We start from the raw sequence: 20,001 nt of genomic DNA, 5'->3' as shown, positions 1-20,001 counted from the left end.
CCTCGGCCTCTCCCTGTACACGCTGAGCCCCCTTCAGATATGAGAAAGGGTGGCCCAGAAAACACCGAATGCATCACACACCTGCCGGACACGTGCTATTGGTTCATTTCACCAGGAGCTCAAGTGCTCAACAAGATGTAGCCGAGCCAGAACTAGGCCTTCCCAAATTTTATTCCATTTCATGACAACCTCTTTTCTGTCTCACATGATGTGAACCCTAATATTGCCTTAAAAGGGGTGGGGGGAGGAAATCACCAGATACCCAAATTACTGTTGTTGCTCTTGTACAGAATCGTGTCCACTTGACCCTCTTGAGTGGCTATTTGCTTGTCTCTGCTCTCAGTCTAGCCATTTCACACACACGCGCGTGCGCGCGCACACACACACACACACACACACACACACCACACACACACCAGACTGTAACTAGATATCAATGACTGTGTTTATCCCTATGGCAGGACTTTCTGAAGACAGTGCTAATTCCAATGTCACTTCTCAGCTGTCTCCTTCACAGACAGACTTCAGGTCAGGGGCTTAAAGTCTCTTTATTTCCCCAGCCTACAGAATAGAGGAGATTGGCAAGCCAGCAATTGGAAGCCAGAACCCTTGAGTCCTGGATTTTTCTATGGAGTCAGACCGGACTAAGAAAGGACAATCCCTCTTGAGCTAAATGAGATCTGCGGAGGCCAGAAGTCTGCCTGGCTTGTTCTCACCCCCGAACCCCCAGATCGGCATTCTTCCTCTCCACTTTCTCAGCCTGATTTCCAGAAAGCTCCTCCCACCTCAGACCAGAATCCCTAACTTCTCACATTTCTTGGGGTGGGGTGGGGTGGGGAAGGCCGGAGCCCCAGCCTCCCTCAGACCATGGCCGGCCTGGTCCTTCTCTGAGGCTGCCCCTGGGAACTGGTTCCCAGGAAGCAGAAGCATTGCCAGAGGCTGCACCAGAAATGCCAAGTCCGCTGTTTGCATTCCCCAGGGTGAGGGCAGGAAGATAAGTAATTACCTTCCCTGGGCAAGAATTAGACCAGAAACTCTGAGATTGAGAGCTGGGCAGGGGCCTGAGCAGAAGCAAGGGAGGAGGGCTGGAGGAGAGGGATAAAACTCTGTTCTCCCAGCCAACAGCAGAAGGAAGGCTGACATTCCGGCATCAGCTGAGAGGCTGGCGGGCCAGCGAGGTCCCAGGAGACTGGTGGCTCTATGGACAGGCCTTCAGGAGCTTCTTATAACCCCTTTACAACCCTGGCCCCTTCCGCCTCTGAAAGACCCCATGGTAAGTCCGACTGCCCTCTCTCCAGGCTCTGCCGCATCTCCGTATGAAGCGTCTTGCCGAAGGAAGCCACCAGACCAAGGCACAGCTCCAAGACCTGGCTCCTATGCTTCTCCTTACCGCTCCCCCCGCCCCCACCGCCTTTCAAATCCCCACCACCAGATCCCCCCCCCCCCCCATACAGCAGTCCATCTGGAACCTCTGCTCTGGTGTGGAGAAGCCCACAGCCGAAGAAGGGGTGCTGTCCTCCCCAGATGCGGCCCTCCCTAGCCTGGAACTCAGTTCCCTAAGCTGCCCCTTCCTTCAGCCCCACAAGGCCAATCAGGCCACAACTGCCACCTACACACACACACAAACACACACACACACACACTCACACACACTCCCATTCCATTGTGGTCAGGGCAGAGGCTCACCATGTACCGTCATGCCTGTCCTGTAACTCTACCCCCAGAATACAGGTTCTGATAAGCACCCTTTCCCTGCAGCTGTCTGTCTGTCTTTCTGTGTCTGATACTGGATGTACTTGCATTGGTCTGGCTCAGACCTGCTGCAGGCTCTGCTCAGACGCTCTCTCTCTCTCTCTCTCTCTCTCTCTCTCCTCTCTCTCCTCTCTCTCTCCCCTCCCTCCCTAGCTCCTCTCCCTGGAACTCACTGCCTCTGTCCTTTGTACTGAGCTGTCAGGAAGATGGGCTAGACACTCCCTGTGAGGTGTGTGCAGACGCCAGGCACTGCCTGTCTGCCCAGAGCAGACTGTGGCCCTGCCATGGACCTGTCCCTTACCCAAGTACCCAGGCCAACATTGGAACCAGGGCAGGGTTGGGTGGGAGACAGAGACCTACCTACAACCAGGGCATGCATGGCTAATGCCTGTTTCCATACTGCTCCATCATGCCATTGGAATGGTCTAGGCTACGCGCGCACACACACACACACACACACACACTATCCTGCTTTCCCTGTCTTGTCCTGGGGGCCTGTCCTACCTGCCTCTCCAGGCTGCATCACGCCGTGCTGCCCTCCATTCTTGCTGCATCAAGCCCTCCCCGCGTGCCTCTACCCCACCCCGCCCAGCCACACAGCTTGGAGAGCCCCTGGTATGCACCCGAGCCCCTGGCTGCACCCGGACCCCAGCCACGGTTCCAACCAGGCCTGGCATGTGTGGAGATGCAACAGAGTGGTCTGGCGGCAAAGTTCTCCGGCTGCTTTCAATGGTTCGGAATGCCAGAGGCTCCTGGTCTCTCCTTGGATCCCCTGGTCCCGGCTCCCGGCCAGAGTTTCACCCCCACCCCCACCCCACACACACTATTAAAATAAATAAATAAAAACCCGAGAAAGAGAAGAAAACCGCTGGCGATCGGGATGGATATAAAGACGAGAGGGCGTCCACGCGAGTTCCCAGGATGAGGGGAGTCCTCCGAGAAACGGGTGCGAAGTTCTCCTCCGTTCCCTTGGGTGCGTGGCATCCCCGCGCCCCGCGCCCGTCCGCACCCCTGGGGTCTCCCCCCAGCTGGCTGCCGCACCCCCCACCCAAACACTCACCTGGGCAGGGCAGCATCTACCCCCGGCTGGGAGGCTCCGAGGCCGGCTCCGCGGGGCGCCCGGGCTCCCAGGCTCGGCCGCGCATCCTCTCCCGGGCCCGACTCAGGCTGGAGCGAAGCCCTGCGGCTCTCCGGGCGGGCGCAGGCCGGCAGATGGTGGCCGCCGACGTCCAGGCGGGGACAGAGCTCCGGCGGCTTATGCACTTATATCCATGGCGATCGGCGAAAGAAGGGGAGGGGGCACAACTTGTTCTCTTCGCTTCCAGATTAAAATAAATAAATAAACAATAAACCCCGGTAAAGGAAAGATAATCTCTTCTTAGGAAGACGCGGGCAGGATTTTCCAGATCTAAGAGCTTCCCGGGGCTTTCCCGGGAACGGGGAGCAGCTAGGAAAGCGGGGTGTCTCCAAGTTCAATGTGATCAGTGTGTGTGTGAGATCGGTGTGTGTGTGTGTGTGATCGGCGTGTGCGTGTGTCAGCGAGGGGAGCCACGCACGAACACCCACACGCGCACACACACTCCCCCGCGCGCGCACACACACTGCCCCCACGCGTGCGCGCACTGGGTCCTCTCTCTCTCACACACACACACACACACACACACACCACACACACACACACACACACACACACACGCCGATCACACGCACTGATCCAGGAAGGGCTGCGCAGCGCCCGGCCCTCAGTGGAGAGAGCCCGGGGGCTGGCGGCACGGGGGAACCGGGCGGCCGTGCGCACCGTCTCCCCCCCCACCCACCCCCCACCCCACCCCCCCCGGCGTGGCAGCCCCCAGTGGCAGCCCGAGGAGCTGCAAGACGCCGGAACCAGCGCCTGGGCGCCCAGCCGCCTCCGGGCCTGCCGCCCAGGGTCGATCCACACGGCCTCTGAGACCCAAGGTGTTCACGAGCCGGGCAGGGTTGGCACTGGGACGCCGAGGGCCGCTTGCAGGGTCCTCTCGGCGGGGCAAAATGGGCTGGGCCGCGAGGCCAAGGCGGGTGGGCGGGCGGGCGGGTCGGGGCGCCCGCAAACCAGGAGCAAGGCTCAGGCTCCGCAGCCCGGTAACGCGCGCAGCCCCTGCGCACGGCGGCCCCGCGCCGCCCGGCTGCGATGCTGCAGCCGGCTCCCGGGCCGCCGCCTAGGGTCTCGTGCAGGGAAAGCCGGGAGCCCGCCGCCTGCCGGAGGAAAACCCGAGCGCGCCGGCCGGGGGGCCAGGGGCGGGGGACGCGAGCAGCCGCGCGCCCACCGGGGCCCCGGAGCCAACTCAGATGCCGCACCCTAGCGAGAGACCAACGAAAAGCACGGCGGGCGCCCGGGTGCGTGCACACACGTTTGGACTTTTCCTGATTATTTACGGCAATCCGACTGGACACACAGGGTCTGGACCTCAAGTCTTCACGACTCTGCTATTTGATCTCCCTAGAAGCTCCATTTGACAGAGGAAGAAACTGAGGCCCAGAGTAAAACAAAGCGCGTAGTCTTAGGCCCATGGTAGGTAGTGGAGATTTTATGCAGGGATGCCGGGGGGGGGGGGGGGTGACAGTTGATTTCCCCCCTCCTCCCCCCAGCCCACCAGTTCTTGGAGAAGGTAGAGCTGGGCTCCACTTGGTCAGGGTCCTGAGAAGCGCTTGTACCTTAGCCACAGACAGAAATCAATTGTCTAGAGCCCTGCTGGTGCTCGGGCTAGTACATCAATCCAGGCACAGGCTGAATGTCTCAATCTATCTCCTTCCTCCTGGTGGCTAACAGGGCCTTTGCACCTGTCCTGGTTACCCACAGGGAGGCACATGGGACGTGTGTCCGTGTCTCTGCAGCTCAGGACTGGCTCTGCTGGATGCACCTGTAACCTAAGGCCCTGTCTTCTGTCTGTCATCTGTCTCTGCACACATAGGTGGGGCACCTGGCCTGGCTGTTAGCTAATAGCCACACGCTGTACTAGGCACCGCCCCATGGGTGTGTCCAGGGGAACTGGGCACATATGCTGCAGAGCCTTAAAGACAAATCCTTCCTGGCTGGAACTCTGGAAAGCTTGAAGGAGAAAGGTGTGGCTCTGCACAGTGAAGCTGTGTAAAAAGTTATTTGGCAAATCCTTCCCCCTAAAGGGTTTGGATGTGTGCCCTCAAGTCTTCTGGCTCTAAGTACCCCTGGGCACACATGGCAGATGAATGGGTGTTCAGATCCATCTCCGGAAGCCGAGAAGTCAAGAACAATTTACATGGGAAATCACTAAGTAATTCTTACATGGATCGTGAAGGTTTCTTGGTTCCTTCTGCAAGCCCAGCATTGGGGGAAGGAGACCTGCCTGTTGTTACCATTACTGGCCACAGAGGTGAGCCATGAAATTCCTTCAGAGAGAGAGAGAGAGAAAGCCATCACACACAAGTCATTCTAATGATGGACTCTCCTCCATCTCTATTCTTCTAAATAACTCTGTGATGAACATCTTTGTGCCCACGTCTTTGCTGGCATTCTTGTTTCTTTGCTCAGGTTAGACACCCCTTGAGGTAGAACCACTGGGCTGAGGGTCTGAACACTTTCGTCCTTCTTTACATACTTCTTTGTTTGGGAGTCAAACTCCCAAAGGAAGGACTGATGAGTGATTTCTTTTCCCAGGGTGCCCAGCAGGTGCTCTTCACACCACTGTACAGTGGGAATGATGGAGCTTGCCTTGTGTGCCATGCTGTATAACAGGCCTGGTTGACATCCTTCAGTGTGACCTCCCCCCCAAACCCTGATATGAAGAAAATTCAAGCTCCCTCTGCTCCCCAGCAGGAATTTCCTATGCTCAGGCCACCTGCCTTCCAAGCTACCTGCTCTCCCCGCCCCCCCCCCCTCCAGCCTTGCCCTGTCATCTGTATCCCTTGGCTTGGTGGCTGTTCACCCTTCTGGGCATGGGGCTGATCAATACCCACTTGCTAAATGTAATCTGGTCACAGAGGGGCTGGAGCTAGAGAGATGCTCAGCCTGAAGAGAGGGAGGAATAGTCCTGAGTTTTGACCCCAGTCCAAAGCATACTTCTCATAGATTCTTCCGCTATGTATGAAAAACAGAAGAGGAGATTGCCTCAAAATTCAGTGTGAGGCTCAGTTTACCTCGTGGAACAGAGCCAGCTGCCTGAAGTCATGGAATCACAAAACAGGGACTTTCAAACCTACTTCTATAAAAGAAGGGGTACAACTCGAAGTCCCTGGAGTTCCAGATGTTTCTCTTAACTCATGGTGACCAAAGTACTGGATTGCATGTGTGCTGGCCAGGGGCCTCAAAGAGATGGTAAGTCACTGGGCATGTATTCTATGACCTGGAAGCTGCTTAGCGCTCATTCACTCAGCTTCCAGCCGGCTGACCACAGTGTGTGTGTGTGTGTGTGTGTGTGTGTGTGTGTGTGTGTGTGTGTGTGTGTATGTGTGTGTGTGTGTGTGTGTGTGGAGTGTGGATAATGTATCATCAAGAACGAGGTCCAGTGCTGGAGTATATGCACTAGGCATGCAGGGTGAGACCTTTTACCTCCGTGGTGGCTGGTATCCTCTACCCTGCCTTCCTTCCCAAATGCTACTCTAAGAAGCAGCCAAAATAAATTCCTATTAGCATGCATATGTATTCCCAAATTTCTTATAACAGAATGACTAACACCACCTACAGCCATTAGCTGCAGTTTGGTTTTTAAATCCAGTTTACTTTTCATCCTCCAGTTCTGTTGATCTTTCTCCACAGCCCAAGCCCAAGCTCCCTCTATTGTCACTTACCCCAGGCCCAATGACTAGACCAGCCTGGAGTATTATAACCAGTCACTAGCAAGGTCTTCCCTGAAGGGCTTTACTAAATATGCATCACCTAATACTTTCCTAAACATGGCTGAGGAGGCCAGGAAGGAAGGAGAAGGCAGAGTCTCTTCCTGGAGAGAAAAGATCCACACCAACGCTGGCACTGATGATGGCTTGCAGTCTATAAACAGCATCTCTCAATCGTTGGGCACAGAGTCTCAGGAAACAGAACGTATTCCCACATTCCAAACAAAGACGTGGAATCCTAGGTAGGTAACATGCTCACTCTGAGTGCTTTGAGCTCTTAACGGATGGCACAGATTGTTAACCCCATGTTCTAGGCCCCAGCCTGCATACAAGGCAGCGTCTCTAACTCTAGTCTCAATGGCACTAGATGAGGAATCATCCCATGCAGCATGAAGCTCAATAAACACGGGGAAAATAGAAGGCTAAGGTGATCAGGGCTTCACAAGGCCTTCTAGCCCCACAGAGCCACGTGGCAGGTGCATGTTCCAGCAGAGTCTGGAATGAGGGCTGATGTGGGAGAAAGAGGAAGGAAGACAACAGTGGTCTCTCTCTCTCTCTCTCTCTCTCTCTCTCTCTGAACCTTCCCCATCTCTAAAATGAGACCTCCAAGGCTAACTGGCTTCCAAAGATCCCAGGAAAAGCAACAAAGCTGACAACCATTCTAAGCAGAGCCAGACAACAGAGATGCCAGTGGCTTCCTTGGCAATGTCTCCTGCCAGAGAATTCCCAAGACTTAGGGGAAGGAGAGGAGGGAGGCGGAAGCATTCTGGGATGTGGCAGGTGAGTGCTGACAGATCTGAGAAGTTTCATGACTCATTTTGGGGGGGAGAGCTTGGGCCATTCACCACAGCACCCCCAGGGACTTCAAGACCATTCTTTATCCATAGGCTCCTCTCACTACCAGACACACTTTGTTGGTCGTAGGCCTGAACTCTGGGCCTAGGCGCTGTCCCTCAGCTCTTCAGCTCAAGGTTAGCGCTCTGATACTTGAGCCACAGCGCCACTTCTGGCTTTTTCTGCTTAAGTGGTACTGAGGAATCGAACCCAGGGCCTCATGCATGCATGGCAAGCACTCTATCACTGAGCCACCTTCCAAGCCCCAATAAGAATCACTTTATTTCATTCTTCTAAAAACTCAATGAGGCAGGTGGGATTATTTTCTACATTTTGCAGATACAGAAAGCAAGACACACAGGGCCAAGAAACTAGCTGGGTCAGAGAGTTGGCAGATGGCAGAGCCAAGGTTCCAGCCCTCACCTGTAACTCAAGAGCCTGTGCTATGCATGTGGATCCACTGGTAGGAAAAATGCCTTTGCTTAAAGAGCATTAACGAAAGGAAAATCACTAGCTCAGTCCCAAGGTGGACGGTGTAAAAACCTCTCCTTTCTCAGCCACTCACTCTTCTTCCCTTCCTTCATCCCTCCCTGCCTCCGTGTGATGCATTGTTGGGAACATATAGTCCTAAGTCTGTGGCTGGTTTTATAATCCAGTCAACTGTGGAAGTGTGGCCATTGTCATTTATGTCCTTGCCTCAGCGCTGCTCACCCGAGAGATTTATCGCAGTAGGAAATGACTGACTACGAGATTCTTTCCATCCCTTCATCAAGTCCTGGGCTCCTCTTTCCAAGGGACTTGGAGGATGGAGCAGAAACGAAGCCCAGCCTGGCTCTGAACAGGCCAATAACTCCATTTAATCTAGTGAAAGTGCTTCTGTGGTTCCACTTGGAACATACGAAGGAGGCTTAAGGTGAACCCCATCCTACATGTCAGCAACACTGACAAACCATGTGTCCCAATGACCACAGCCCAACAGAATAAAGTAAAAGCAGTTAGGCCACATTCTTTTCCGAAGGAGGAATCACATCTGAGCGGAGAAGTCATGTAAGACTTCAGAGAGAAGATGGCAGGCGAATAACATTAAAAGATGGAGAGACTTATGACAGGGAAAGAGATGAGAGAACTCAACAGCCTGAGTCAGGTAAGAGGAGAGGGCAAGGAAACAATAGACCCCTAAGGTCAGCTAGGGCCGGTGGGGGTGGGGGGTCGGGGGTGGGGGTGGGAGATGGGGGAGGGGTGGAGTGTTTGCCTGGTGTGACCACTGGTGTGACCACAGCACCTAGCAGCACACAGCATGGTGGTGAGGGATGGGGCCGTGGATACAGACTTTCTGAGTTTGGATTCAAATCTCCCTTCTGCAAAGGAAATTATGAAATCTCCGCCTTCAGTTCTTCACCAGAAAAGCAGACACAAGAAGCACAGTGACGGTGTCCTGGGTAGGAGAGAGGATGAAATGACACGAGCGACTTTAGAACGTGACTGCGGCAGAGGGCCTTCTTCAGGAAATGCTAGCTGTTATTTTGTTGTTGTTATTATTGTTATTATTATTGATGAGCATGCTGGGAAATAAAGCGTGCAGTAGGTAGACACTCCTGTGAACCCAGAGGTGATGAGTCTCTGAGAACAAGGGAAATGTAGCAGAGTTTGAGTGGATCTGTGCTAAGGGATTGGTGCGTGGCCTGTTGGGAGAAAGACCTAAAGGAAAGGAAGGCAGTGGCTTTGGATAAGGGTCCCTTGGGTCTAAGGTGCCAGAGATCTGCCCTCCATCATGGAGCACTATTGGGAGGTTGTGGAAACTACAAGAGACAGAAGCTAAGGGGATGTTTTATGTCACTGGAGGTATGGCCTTGAAAGGGAGTACCGAGCCATCCTCTCCTCCTCTTTCTCCTCTTCTTTCTCAGTGCTACCTGTGCTGTGTCACCATAGATGCAAAAGCAGTGAGACCATCTGATGGAAATTTCCAGAATGAGGCCCCCCGTAAACCAGTTCTCTCTATCGGCTGATGACCTCAGGAATTAAGAGGAGCAGGAAGCAGACCAGCAGGGATTGATAAATGGATTGGGGGAGCCCAGCTAAGGAGGAAAGAAGCTCACAGGAGCACTGGTAGTAACAATAGGCAGGGGTGAATGTGGGAAATAGAATGGTGGTAGCCCTAGAGGCGGCCTGAGGATGAAGAAAGCAGGCCAGAGCCCATCCTGTCATGTATAAAGCCAAGTGACTGGAAGAATGGTTGGTGCCCTTGGAGAAACAAGGAAGAAGCAAGCCAGTGGGAACAGTGGTGGTACACAATTGTCCACACGGGATGCCTGGAGATGGAGAGTTGCGGGGCAACGTCTCAATCCTCTTGCTCAGGGAATGATCTCCTACGTGGGCGTGGAGGAGATGGAAAGGGGTAGGATGGAGACAGTTCCCAGGAAAGAAGGTGCAGGGTGAAAGGGAAGATGGAGGTTGCAAGGCTACATTTATTCAGCTCTGCTCTGGCCCTGTCACACACATCACGTGCGATGCTTCCTCCCAAGTAGAAACTGGTTGGGCTCAGTTTATGGATACAGGAGATTGTGCTCAGCAAGGTTAAGGTCACACTGCTGGAGAAGGAGACAGAGAAGAAAGCCACAGAGGAACCAAGGGAGGAGAAAGGGCTTAGTGCTGTGCCTTGCAAATATCTCATGCCAGGGCACTGATAGAAAAGGATATTTGCATGGCACACAGAGAGATTGCTTTTCATCAGAGGCAATTTTTCCTCTCCAGATCCGCCTGATTCCATGTGGCTAGACCAACCACTATAAAAAATACCGTTATCTCAGCAAAGCAATAAGCAGGGGTGAAACTGAAAATACCTAACAAATAGTACAACCAAGTAAGTATAAAATCCCCTTGCCCACCCAAACGCCTTCCTTCCTCACAGTCCTACATCAAGAAGGTTCTTCTTGAGGGGGGCGGTCTTAGGTCAGAGGCACAGACAGGCAGGTAGTAAAAGAAGACAAACAGGAGTGAGGCAGAAGGTCAGAGGGCCATGTTTGACTTTGATCACCGATACATCTAAATGGTGGGTCCACAGCACTCTGGCTGGACCTCTGGTTAAACGGAGGACTTGGCCTGGAAAAGAAGGATGTCTGGGAGGATGACCACAGGTGTGGGTACTTAGGGGGTCATCGGTGACCTTTAAGAGAACAATGTCAGCAGTGTACGGGTGTGGCGCGCAGATTGCGAGTGGTTGGAACCCTGTGGGAGGTGAGGAAGTAGAGGCAGTGGGTGGGGAATACTTTTTTGAGAAGTTTGGCTGTGAAAGGAGGCTGGAAGGTGGGATGGGCGCTCAGGAGAAATCAGAGTGGAGAGACTTTCCTGGGGGTGGGAAACACTTGGAAGTTAACCAGCCTGAAGCCGCCAGAACAGAGAGAGAGAGAGAGAGAGAGAGAGAGAGAGAGAGAGAGAGAGTGCTCTAGGAGGAGACAGCGGAGCCCTTAAAGGGAGAAGGAGGTCCCATATCTAGACCCAACCAGAAGAAATAGACGAGCAATAGGGAGACAGCACAGGCATTTCCAGAGAGAGGGATGTGAAATATGGTCTGGGGTTGTAAGCTGAGGGATATGGGCAGAGGAAGTGGGACAGGAGGGGGTGAAGTTTGTGCGGCGCTACCCCTGCAGGATGCAGTGGGTCACCTGCCGGAGGTTCGGCACAGATGTTTTAGGCAGAAGGGCAAACTGTAGTGGTGAGAACTCCATTAACCTGAGGACCTGGGAGAACTAATATGCGTGCGTGTGTGCGTGTGTGTGCGTGTGCGTGTGTGTGGGTGTGCGTGTGTGTGTGCATATGTGTGCGTGTGTGCGTGCTTGTGCGTGTGTGTGCGTTTGTGCGTGCTTGTGCGTGTGTGTGCATGTGTGCGTGCATGTGCGTGTGTGTGTGTGCGTGTGACTTGAGGTTAGTCTGTGTGACTTGAGGTTAGTCTGAAGAGAGTTGGGAGGACCTTGGGGAAAAAAAAAAGATGGATTGTGGGGTCCTAGGTCACAGGCAGGTGAGGACACACAGAAGTTACTAGAAGGTGTTAAAAGTCTCATTCTGAGGTAACCAAGAGGTTTGATAGAGGTGGAGCGTGAGAGGCAAGAAGATAAGAATTTGTGATCAGAGCAAAGGAGAGCGTGGGGCACAGATTTTTGAGGACTGTGTTGAAAGTTGTGTGTGTTGACGGGGGGGCTCATTCCTGTTCCCTCAGCCTGGCTTGGACACGTAAAAACTTACTTCCAAACTCCCTCCCAGCTGGACTCTGTTTATGTTTACTTCATTGTGCACACTGATGGGATTCTGTGGGGTGATTCTGCGCATGTATACAATCTGTAATACGCAAATCAGGGTCATTAGTGTTTCCATCTGCTGAAACGTAACCATCACTTCTCGGGGTGAGGGAGCCTTCCAACTCCTGCCTTTCTACGTTCTCCATAAAATAGGCCGTGCGCTGTCGGGAACAGTACTCAACCCATTGTTGACTCGTCTCACCTTGCTAACTGGCCCTCAGTGCCCATCCTAGGACTGTTCACGGGGAGCACTTGTGTGAGAGAAGAAGGCATGAAGGAGGAGGCAGCCGTTTCCTGCTTCTGGGGGCAGCGAGTGGGTTTTCCTGATCCAGCCCAGTTTCCCCAGTGGATGTGTCCATCGGCGAGCGTGGGATGCTGGGATGTGGGTTAGGATACTTCTGCTCCTGTGGCTTTAATTGGACACTGGTGGTGTCCTGAAGTTTCCAACCTCTAAGCAATGCTAGTACACACACACTCTCTCTTTCTCTCTAATTGTACAAAAAAAAAAAAGCAACATTGATTCGAGTTCCCTGAGTTACCTAGGGCGATTTACCTGACGACAGAGCTCAAAAAGTAGCTGAGCACCTGGATGGTTGAAGTGAGGAGGAGATGAAGGTCTTGGGGTGAAGTGGGGGGAGGTGGGGGACTGGATTCAGATTCAGGGATTGGAAAGGGGAAGAGTTCTGCGTTTGGACCCATGGCGGACGCCAGGGAGGAACGTCAGACCTCACTCAGGGTCTGGGAGCTCTTGGGATATAGGGCTAGTCTTCAAGCATTCCATCCTACTTTTTAAAATTCCATCCTAGCCTCCTCCTTCACAATGTCTCCCGAAGCTAACATCCTCCTTGTCCCTCCACCCCAGGCTCCTGACTGTGAGCCAAGCATGTTGTCAGCTGCTACCCCTGGCTCTTTCTGCGCAGTATCCCTTTCTTCGCTGTCCTTCCTCCTCGCTGCCCAGAAACAGCTACTGTTTGCTGTGATTTTTTTTTTTAAAAAATGTTTAATCACTATTATAAGGATGATAACAGAGGGCTTACAGTCACATAAGTCAAGAGTACATTTCTTCTTGGACAATGTCACCTCTTCCCTCACTCTCTCCCAGCCTCCCATCCCCACCCACAAATTGTACAGCTCATTTTCCACCTAGTATCTGGTAAGTACCACTGCTGCATTTGATCACCCATTTTCCCTCCATTTCTGAGCCCCTCTTTTACCCTCCCACAGACAAATCAACCAGCAAACAAGACAAAAAGAAAAGAAAACAACAACAACCAAAAACAGCAACCAAGAAACCACCTCTTGTTTCCAGTCGCTGGAGTTCATTTTGATAAATAGGTTATTTTATATGATCAGATGCACATAGACATTGTACCTTTATGTTCCTCTCTTAAGAATATGCTTCCCATTTTAAGTCGTTACTTTTTAAAATTAATTTTTTTAATTGTCAAGGTGATGTACAGAGGGGTTACAGTTCCATAAGTAAGGTAATAAGTACATTTCTTGTCAAACTTGTTACCCCTCCCTCTCATTTTTCTCCACTTTCCCTCCCCCCAAACCCTCAAGTCTTGTTACTTCTTAAGAAAGTTTCTTCAACTAGAGCTCAGGAGTGATTTCCAGGGAGCTCTGGTGAGTGCCTGGAGGCAACCGCCTACTGGTCTCATTTCCCTCAGGAGGGCGGGGCTTTACTTTCCCACCATCTGGGAGTGGCTCAAGAAAGAGGAAAAGAGCCATTCTTAATGGAAACTTATTTGGCTCAAGGTTTGTAGCTTTTCCTGTGTCCTTAATGAAAGTACTTTTGATTCCGGAATCTCTGTTTCTTTATCTTTCAGATTGAAACACCAAGTCCTGCTTTCCAGGATTGATATAAGAATGCAATCAGCAATGAAACCCACTAGACACCATGTTGGAGATGAACCCTACAGCTGGGGGGGAGGGGGAGTCCAGAGAGGAAAAACTGGAAGAGAAGGAGGGGATGACACTGTTCCAAAGGAAATGTACTCATTACCTGATTTAGGTAACTGTAGCCCCTCTGCACATCACCTTTACAATTTTTTTTTTTTTTTTTTGGGTCCGGTTGTGGGGCCTGAACTCTGGGCCTGGGCGCTGTCCCTCAGCTCTTCAGCTCAAGGCTAGCGCTCTACCACTTGAGCCACAGCGCCACTTCCGGCTTTTTTTTCTTTTTGCTTATATGGTGCTGAGGAATCGAACCCAGGGCCTCAGGCTTGCAAGGCAAGCGCTCTACCACTGAGCCACCTTCCCAGCCCTACAATATTTTTTTTTTAAAGAATTCAAAGTAGTATGAAAACTTGCCCAATGCCTGATGGATGGTTGATATTCAATATCTCTCAGCTGTTGGTATGAGCTATTGGAATGAACTATTGGTGTGAGCTGTTGGTATGAGCTAGTTTGGCTTCTGCCAGACACAGATGTTTAGAAGGGGGTGTCGAGCACATGTCTTTTATTTGAGTAGTGAAACCAAACAATAAACAAAAAAAGTCAGGACTCTAAGGATGGGTGTGTTTCCAAGCTAGCATTTCCAGGCCTGCACAGCTCTCGGGGACAGAGGGTGGGCCTCACCCTCGAGGGTGCGGCCACATGTTTGCCATCTGTTATTGGCTGCAAGGTTTCAGGGGACTCCTTCTCCACCACCACCACTACAACCAGTCTCCTTTGCCAGGGAAACTCTCAGGTATCGACACTCAGGTGTCGACAGGAGCAACATAGTTGGGTAAAGAGAAAGGTTCAAGAGATAACAGCAGGGCAGTACCAGCAACTGCCAGTGACTAACCGGAAGCCTTGCCCAGCCCTCCCCAGGCATTGATAGATTGCCTGCCCTGTGCCCCACTAACCTTCCGCTTATCTCTTGTCTCTGCTCTGCGCCGGACTTAGTGAGCATTATTGTATTCAGGCATGTGTATCTCTCCAAGAGAACTAGAAGCAAGTGTGTGTGTGTGCGTGTGCATACACATATGTGTGCAAACCAATATGGGGCTTGAACTCAGGGCCTGCTGTCCCTTTCCTTTTTCACTCAAGGCTAATGCCTTAGCACTTGAGACACACCTCGGGTTCTGGCATTTTGCTATTTAATTGGAGATCAGATTCTTACAGACTTTCCTGCCTGAGCCAGCTTCATACTACAATCCTCACATCTCAGCCTCCCGAGGAGCCAGGATTACAGGCACGCTACAAGAACTGGAAGCTTTTTGAAGGCAAGGGGTTGTATCACCCCATAGGAGCTGGCACCAAAAAGTGATACACACTGGAAACAGCTCGTGCATGTTTGTAATTAGTTAGTCACTTTGTAGAGTGGCAGTTTGGGAAATAACTGATGACCCCAATCTGCCAGAGGGGTGACGCTCTTAGAGATTCCACACACGTGGTGGGAGATTTATGTCCCCTCCTGTTCCTGTGGCAGATGCCTTTATCACACAGCGTGTGAGAGTCCTGAGCCACTTACCAAGGAGTCATGTCTCAGTATTACAATCTCCAAGGCGAAGATATTAGAAATTCAATTTAAAAAAGGAACTGTTTAGGGTGTCAGCACGTGAGGATAATTATCTGGGAGGATTTTCCCTCCTTATTTCTTCTTGAACCATGCTACTAAGCACTTTTCTACCTACATACAAAGAATGGGGGAGAATGGAGAGTATTTATGTGTGTCCCTCTCAACCCCCCATACTGCATCTCCAATCCCAGTCCTGCCAACACAAGGGCAGCCCGCTCTGCCCCCCCACCCCCAAGCACATGCCTGAATGAGCCTGATTGCTTTCCTATCTGTCTTTATAAAACTTTAAATATTCATCCCGCCATCAAATGAAATGGGATTCTTTGGCTGTCGTTATTTTCAACACACCGAGTTCTTTGCTCTGGTACCTGTTTCTCCAGAAATTTGGAAACCTCTGGAGACTGGGCATTTTAGCAAACATTTTTTTCTCTCTCTCTGAACTTGGCTCCCATTCAAATGAGAGAACTGATCATGGAAACAGAAGTGGATTTAGCGGAGACCTGGAACGTCATGGAAAGGTGGGGGAAGTGTTGGGCACAGCAGGAAAAGGCCAGCAGCTTCTCCCACGCTCAAAGGAGGCTGAGAGAATGAAAGGCCAGATGTGAAGAACACATAAGAAAGGGAGGAGGCCAGAGGGAAAGTGGAGGCCAAATCCAGTGGCTCATGCCTGTAATCCTAGCTACTCAGGAGACTGAGAACTGAGGATCTGGTTCAAATCCAGCCCAGACAGGAAAGTCTATGAGACTTTTATCTCCAAGTAACCTAAGGAGCTGCAATCAGAGTTATGGCTCAAACGATAATAGTGTTGGCCTTGAGGGGGGAAAAAGAGTATCCAGGCCCTGAGTTCAAGTCCTAGTACCAGCACAGGCAGAGAAGAGAGAGAGAGAGAGAGAGAGAGGTGGAAAGCATCCAATAGGCGCTCTCTCTCTCTCTCTCTCTGTCTCTCTGTCTCTCTCTCTCTCTTTCTCCTTTCTTCTTTTCCAAGTTGAAGGACAGAAAATAGCCCTTCAGGATTTCAGGTTCAAGGCCCTTCCAACCCCTCAAGCCATTAAATCTCTTTGTCCGGCAGAAACAGAAGCTTAATCGGGAGAAGAGTCCCACGGGAGCCTCTGGGCGGGACTGGCAGGGCGGGAGGGAGGAGGCGAGCACGCAGATCCGCCGGAATATTGAACATAACACCACGTTACATTTCCATGCAATCCATTATATTTTAATCTACTTCCGCTGCCAGCTTGGTCCCTTAACAAGGTAATCAATCGATCAGCGCGCAGCGGACCGACGTGGGGGGGTCGGGATCACCGCCACTGTACTCTGGAGAAGACGCCCCAGGACAGCCGGGGTCCGCGCGCGCAGGGGCGCGGGGCGCAGCGGATGGCACGGGCTGCAGGGGCGCGCACTGCGGGACGCCCACCCCGCCTCGGTGCACCGCAGTGCGGGGCGCCCGCCCGTGTTTCAGCAGCGCGCCGGGCTGGACAGGGCCCCGCGCGCCCCCCGCGCAGACCCGCCTGGGGCCCCGGGAGGAACCCCTCCACTCCGCCATCCTCGCGGTGGGAGTCCTGGGACGCCCAGGACTGACAGCCCGCAGTGGGCTCCAGCTCTCTGCTTGTGGGAGAACAATTTGTTCCAGGGATTCCCGAAGGACCCCTGGGGTTCTGATCTCCCGGCCATTCGTCTCTTGTAAAACCCAGTAAATGCCTATAGATTGATATTCGATCCGGGTCTTAAGACGTACCTGATCATCCAAACTACTGTGTATGGAGTGGGGGGGGGGGGGTGAAATGTACATTCCCAGGTTCAACTGTGAACTTTGATAAGACTGGGATAGGCCTGGGGGGTGGGGGGGAGATAGAGAGAGAGTCCAGCCTCTCTGGCTCTTCTTTACTAATCAGAGGAAAGCAGTTGGAGAAATGCAACACCCCTCTATCTTTATTATCATCATTTTAACCCCTCCATTAACATCTCCCTACTGATGGGGTGCCCAAGGCTGATACTGGTAATCCTAGCTGTTCAGGAGGCCTAGATCTGAGGATCATAGTTCAACACCAGCCTGAGAAGACAAATCTGAGAGATTCTTACCTCAAGTGAGCAGAAAAATAAAAGCAAGAAGTGGAGGTGTGCCTCAAATGACAGAGCACCAGCCTTGAGGGGAAAACACTAAGAAATGACTGTGAGGCCCTGAGTTCAAGCTCTAGTAGACAGACAGAGAGGGGAGGGAGGGAGAGAGGTGGGAGGGGGAGGGAGAAAGATGGGGAGAGAGAGGGGGAGGAAGGGAGGGAGGGAGGGAGAGAGAGAGGGAGGGAGGGAGATTCTCTACCCTCACATCTATACATTCACCTCAGCATCCCTGGGCACAAATGACTTTTTATCCCCTAGACTTTTGGAGGAATCATTATCTACCAGACTGACTTGAGATTTCCTCAAATATAAACAACAAATAAGACAAGACAGCTGCTCTCACCCAGCTCCTTGTTTCCCAGAGAAGAGGAGCAGATGCAGAGTGAGAGGTGCTTCTCTGGAGAGCACTGAGATGAGGGATGGGGAAGCAGAGGGGGCTGGGGCTGTGTCACGCGGTGCAGCAGATGGCCGCCGCCCCTCGGTCAGAAGTGTCACTCCCGCAGGGCTGCAGAATGGGTTTTTCATGCCCAGCTGCCCTGGTGTCTTGAACAGCATCCCGTCTGTGTGGTCTACGGCACGCGGTCAAGGAGAACAATAATCACTCTGCTCATCCATCACCAAACCTCGGGGGACACCTGGCTTGCTGAGAACTACCTCCATCCATTCCTCTACACCATCATCTCCCTCTCCTCCTTTCTTCCTTTTCCCCCCTCAAGGTCCCACATGCTTTCCTGCATCTGTCCATCTTGGTGGCCCCCTCTCAGTGAAAAATCCATCTTTCCTTGTCCCCAGAAGCAAGACAGCATCCACGATGAGGATGCTTGGCAGTGGTTGCTGGGGGAAGAGGCTCTTGAAGAGATGGAGTTTGGGTCATTAATCACAGGCAGGGCTCTGGGAGGTGGCACTGGGGACAGCCTGGTGCTGAGCTGGTAGGATGAGTAAGGCAGGTGATAATCAAAGCCCTACCTCTAACTGCACCCAGACTGATGACTCACTGTTGGTTACAGCTGCCTTTCCCCCACTCCATTGCTTTGCAAACGTGGAATCTTTCCATCCCCAATCTCTATGGCTGTGTCTTGCTGTCAGTCTTTTTGCCAAACTCATCACTTGGTATTATCCATTGGTTCTCTTCTCTGTTTTCACAGACCAGATGTTTGGGGATCCATTCTCAGAACTGTGCACCTTGCAGACATATCCATGTTGAGTCCCCAGACCCATCTCTTTCATCCAAGGGGTCACCCTGATGGAAGATTTCATCTATGTCTTCCTGTGTAACCCTCCAATTTCCAAAGGTGGAGGGGGCACATGCAAGGCCATGCCTGTAAATATAAGGTATAAGAATTCCTTTCCTCACCCTCATTTTTTTTTCTCCAGATGGTCATATAGATATATATATGCATATACATATATATAGAGAGAATTAAGCCAGATGCCAGTGGCCCACACCTGTAATCTTAGCTACCCAGGAGGATGAGATTGGGAGGATCACTGTTCCAGACAAGCATGTGTAAGAAATTCGAGAGACTCTATCTCAACTAAAAGCTGGGCATGTGGTACATGCATGCCATTCCAGCTATGTGGTGCGGGATAAGATGGGAAGAGTCATGCCTCTAGGCCAATCCAATCAGAAAAACCTACCAGGCTCCATCTCAGTGAAGGAAGCTAGGTAAGGTGGTATGAGGCTGTCAGCCCAGTTTCCTTGGGAGGTATACAATAGGAGGGTTGTGGTCCATAAACACTCCCAGGAAAAAGTAAGACACTATCTCCAAAATAACAATTGCTGGGGGGTGTGACTCAGTGGTAGAGCACTTTCCTAGCAAGTACAAGGCCCTTTCTCTAAAGTGTTTTACCTGCTGCATCCTCACCTCCACTACATAAAGCTTGGGATGGACCTTGCTCCTCTAAGTGGAGTCTCTGATGTAAATCTCACACACGTACCACCGTGATTTCCCAGTTTTTTTGCCCTGGATCGTGCTTCTCTTTTGGATTTCCTCCTGAGACCTTTCTGGAATGTGCCTTTCAGTTTTGATGGCTCTTTTTCCCTGGCCTCAGTCCCATTGCTCTTATCAGCTTATATGGTGTGATACTGGATACTTGATATAAGAAGTCTCACCTTGGAGCAAGCGTACACCCCTCCACAGGATGCGGGGCACCCCACAACCACACACTACCCCATACCCCACACCCCAGGGTCTCAGAACATATGGACCTTCTGATGTGGAGGAATGAAGAGGAAGGTTCAGACATGCAGAGTGAAGAAAACTCTTTCCCCACCAGTCCTTCCCAGGTGAATGATTCTTTTTTTTTTTTTATCTTTCGTTTGGTGAAAGGAAGCCACAGACTTTTGTGGGTGTTAAATATGCATGGCGAATTCCATCCGTGTGCTGCCCATATCCCCTTAGCACTCACTGGTTCCACGCCTGCTGAGAATCTCTTATTGCAAGCACCTGCATCTCCCTGCCGGAGGGCTTTATCTGGCAGGAAGGCCATGCTTGGTTCTCATACCAATAAGGTTATTGTGCAAGGGAGGTAATACCCAGAGAGAAGATCCGATCCATGATGAATGGGAGTTTGGTGATTAATGAGTGTATCATCCCTTGAGTGTGATCATTTGGGAGCACGTGTCTTACCATCCTCTCTTGGAAGATCCCAGTGGAG

The 20,001-nt window shown here is 51.9% G+C and overlaps 1 protein-coding gene across 1 annotated transcript in view; it reads right to left on the bottom strand.

Annotated features, from left to right (window-relative positions):
- The window catches only part of Lrfn2 (leucine rich repeat and fibronectin type III domain containing 2), a 137,837-nt gene extending 134,566 nt beyond the window's left edge, over positions 1–3,271 (bottom strand). Inside the window, exon 1 of the mRNA XM_042671945.1 lies at positions 2,813–3,271. The gene's annotated coding sequence lies outside the window, so the exon portion shown is untranslated. The remainder of the gene's footprint in view (positions 1–2,812) is intronic.
- Positions 3,272–20,001: the final 16,730 nt, after the last annotated feature.

The sequence above is a fragment of the Dipodomys spectabilis genome, unplaced genomic scaffold, assembly GCF_019054845.1.
Source record: "Dipodomys spectabilis isolate Male_0828 unplaced genomic scaffold, ASM1905484v1 ptg000669l, whole genome shotgun sequence".
Classification (NCBI taxonomy): domain Eukaryota; kingdom Metazoa; phylum Chordata; class Mammalia; order Rodentia; family Heteromyidae; genus Dipodomys; species Dipodomys spectabilis.
Note: the sequence above shows the minus strand (reverse complement) of the source record. Positions and strands in the feature narration are given on the sequence as shown.